Below are 4,168 nucleotides of genomic sequence, written 5' to 3'. Positions count from 1 at the left end.
GTGAAAAAAGATCCAATGAAGTTACTGGAGTAGGCTGTGCACATAAAGTTCCAGGGCATTTTGATTACTGCTGTTCCAAAGAATGCAAAGTTAATTGAGTGCTGTCAAGTGCAAAATGTGTTGTCACCTGGAATGAAGGTATTCAAAATTTGTTTCCTGGAATGCACGGGCATTCCAGGAAACAGAGAGATAAAATAAATTTAACTAAGGAAAAAAAATTGTGGTGTCTGTAAACACAAGTAATTACTTGTAGGATGAACCTTTTTGAAACAAATGGAGTTACTTTGCAGCAATGATGTTTTAAATGTTGAGATGCAAACTGTATTTTCAAATGACGTAAGGGGCGAATCTGCCTGCCAAGTATTCTAACATAACATGAGATGAGATAGAGGAAAAAATGGCTAACCAAAGTATCCCAAACAAAGATAGGCAATGGGGTGGGGGGGAACCTACTCACTAAATAACTGTATATATGGGACAAACTGTTTTCACTTGTGAGAACAGTGAACAAAACTAAGGGAACAGTAATCACTCACTTACAGGACTGTGCAGAAGGAAATGCATAACACTAATTACACCAAGTATACTGTACCAGACTGCAGTTGTTTACATCCACCAACACAAAAGCATCAACCACAGTCACACAGAACTGCCACAGACTCCTCAGCACAAATCACAAAAATCGTTCCCACACTACTGTATACCACACAACAGTACACTAACACGCTGTATCACTCCAAACTATAGCTCAGCTCGAACAAGTCAAAACATTACAAAATTACACTCAGCCAACAATGTCAGCTCGGACAAAAGAAGTTAAAAACAAAAAACTTCCACTCAGTTCCGAATGTTTATACTGGATATAAACTGTTCTTACTGGCAAAACAACATACAGTTAACACCCAATCTTAGCTATGAATTTACATGGGGTAATACATATTGCTTCCACGAGAACAATAACCACCCACCGTAGTCATCCAATTTGACACCAAAAGTAAACAAACACACAACAGGAAAAAGCTCTTCTCACTTAACACACACAGCAAACTCTAGGATACAGTATTCACTGGATTTTACACCTTATGCTGGAATAATACGTCCAAGACAATTGTAAACACAGATGTGCTGCTGTATTTGCACAAGGAATAATCACTCAGATTCACACAAATCGTGTAAAAACTGGCATGTCAGCACGCACAACCGTCTAGAGTGGGGTCAGATAATGAGGGAGGAGGTCAGATAATGAGAGAGGAGGTGAGATAATGGTCCTGACGGAGCCCTGACTGTGTCACAGACTGATTGCCCCCGGACTAACCAGTCCCAGACTCAAACCCCCTTGACATTTCTGTAAATAGTGCAAGTTTTGTCGTGCTATACAGTATACTGTTGGTTCCACTCCCCTGACAAGTGAGGGTGGAACAAGTGCAAAACTTGCTAGGGGAGACTCTGCTAAGGGTTTGACCTCCTCTCAGGTAATGGACTTGTTGAAGCTGCGTAAGATTCACTGTTGTGGTGTCGAGCCGAGGTCCCTGGTTTCCATGAAGTCCTGGAATGGTGTTTTCATCTGTGGTGACCTCATGGCTGTGGACAAGGACAACATCATACGTGAACTTGCTCAGCAGGATATAAACGATTCTTTTAACTAGATTCTCAGAGAGCAGGAGAATTAAACTGCCCTCATTATCTTGAGCTATGGCAAAGGTTTTCTGCATGTGCATACCAAAGTTGGTAACGATTTTTTTTAAAGGAAGGTGGGTGAAAGTAGAGAAGAGAGAGGAAGAAGAAAGTGAGAAAGGAAGAAGGAAGAGGGAGTGGACAGATGGTGGGCTGACCACCTTCCTTTTATTGATTTAATTATTTATTTATATATTTTTATATTGTATTTTATTTTTATTTTTTTTGTTTTTATTTTTTATTTTTTATTTTTATTTTATCTGTTTATTTATTATTTGGGGGGTTGTCTAGCTAGCTAGCCAGGTGAGTTGGTGTTTGGTGGTCCCACTTAGGGAAACATTGATTGGTGTATAGTGTTCCTATTTTAGGAAGAAGGTACGGTGATGGGTAAGATTTAGTAGATGGGGTCGGGGTTAGTTTCGATGGCTTTAAGGCTCTAGGAAACCATTTATGGAAGTTGAGGTTCCCTTCATCAATGATGTTTTTGAGTCTGGTAATCGTCTCGTTATTTTGCGCATCGATTTTTCCTCAAATCTTTTTAGCCTGGTTGCGTAATCTAATATTAAGGGCTTTAGTTTTAGTGTGTTTGTGAATCTGTTCGGTGGTTAATGTGTAGGGATAGTGTTGATTTGTTGCGAATATAAGAGCTTTGTTTTGAACGATCTGAAGTTTCTTTAATTGTGTATGACTGAGGGTGTGTGTAGGAATGGGGGGATATTCAAGTTTGGGGAGAACATTAGCTTTGACCAAGTGGGTTTTTATTTTTGTTGGCATGTTTTTAAACCTGTATAGCCGGCATAGTGCTCCTGTTGCCTTTTGTTTTCTATCATTTACATTGGCGAGATAGTCCCTCGTACTGATTTTTAGCTCAAGGATTTTTCCCTCATCTTTAAATTCAGTTAGGTCTTCGTTGATTATTAGTGGTTCTCGCCAGGTGTTGGCCAGCTGAATTACGGAAAATTTGTCAATGTTTGTATTTTCCATTAAATTTCGTGGGCCCCTAACATTTCAACATCGTGGTTGGTTCTGGTGTTCATGATATTTCTTGAAGGGCATGGATATTTTATTAGTTCAGTGATGACTTTGGCATAACTGATGTAGATGCCGTGGGTAGCTTGTGGAGTATCCCTTGTGTAGATAGTGAAAAGGGTTGGAGATAGGACACTTCTGTGAGGGACACCACAGCCCAGGGCAAACCTGGCATCAGAATAATAATTGATCTTGATTTTTGCTTTTCTGTCGTCTAAAAAGTCACATAGTAGTTTTACGGTTATAATTGGAAGCTCGAGACTCAAGACTGAGCAATCTATACTTTATGTCAAGGTGCCATATCTTGTCAAAGGCCTTGATGATGCCCCTGAGGACTACATGACATTGACCTTTGTTGGATTTGTTGCTGGCAGTATGCTCTGTAGCAATGGCAATTGCGTTAGTCGTGCCTCTGTGGTAGCAGAACCCATATTGATTCTCGTTATACAGATTTTTCGTTTCTAGATTAATTCTAAGTCTTTTATTGATTATATGTTCTAGGATCTTCCTGGGAACTTGTAGGAGTAATATGTGTCTATAGTTTTCTACATGATGAGGGCTTTTGTCCCTTTGGGGGATTAGTTTTATACTGGCCTCTTTAAATTTGTTCGGGAAACATCCGGCGGATGTGGTAGCACTGAATATGTTTTTAAATGTAATTTTGGTTAAGTTGGGGAGGTCCATTAAGATGGTTTTGTTGAAGCCACTGTCACCTGGGCAGGTCTTTTTCATATTTTTTATAATGTCTGCAATTTCTCCTTCAGTGATAGGAGAGGTAAAGAGAAAGTTACTGTCTAATTTGGCTGAGTCTGCTGAAGGGTATGGAGTTATTCTGCCCAGGTTATTATTTAGGAACTCTGACGTTGTTTTCGTGAATGTGGTTATTTTGTACTACGTCACCCTCTTGGAAGATGGCTTCCCAGTGTTTCCTGTGGGTAGCTTCTTTTTCTGAGGAGTGTTGTCTAGTACGTAGTGTGGGTCAAGGTTAGAGTGTCCAGAGAGAATTTTGATTTTTCGCCAAAAGGTGTAAGGGTCATTGTATATGTTGACAGTGTTGGTGATAATATTGGACCAGTAATTGTTGTGGTCTGTCAGTAGGGATATGTGCAGTTGAGCTGGGTGTGATTTATAATGTCTGTAGTGTGCACGTGTCCAGCCGTGTGTTTGGGAGTGGGTTCTGAATGCGTTGTATTGGTTAATTAGAATTTGTGTATCTCTGCTGTGTCTGGAGTATGTGATTGTCCGGTATGTAGTGGTAGGGATATTGTTGTTTATAGCTGTTTGGATGATGGAGTACCAACTCTCGAGGCTCTGATCAGTTTCCTCTAGCGTACCCACTTCTGGGTTAGGAAAGTTTTCGAAGGATGTTTCGAGTTCTTGTTTAAAGTTGTCCCAACTGGCCAAAGCGAAGTTGGGTCTAGGTGGAATTGGGATGTAAACAGTGGCAGTTGAAATGGTGGCAGTA

Source organism: Coenobita brevimanus, chromosome 27 (genome assembly GCF_032717465.1).
Source record: "Coenobita brevimanus isolate Jiangsu-jjx chromosome 27, ASM3271746v2, whole genome shotgun sequence".
Lineage (NCBI taxonomy): Eukaryota > Metazoa > Arthropoda > Malacostraca > Decapoda > Coenobitidae > Coenobita > Coenobita brevimanus.
The sequence above is the reverse complement of the archived record's forward strand: the minus strand, read 5'-3'. Positions refer to the sequence as shown.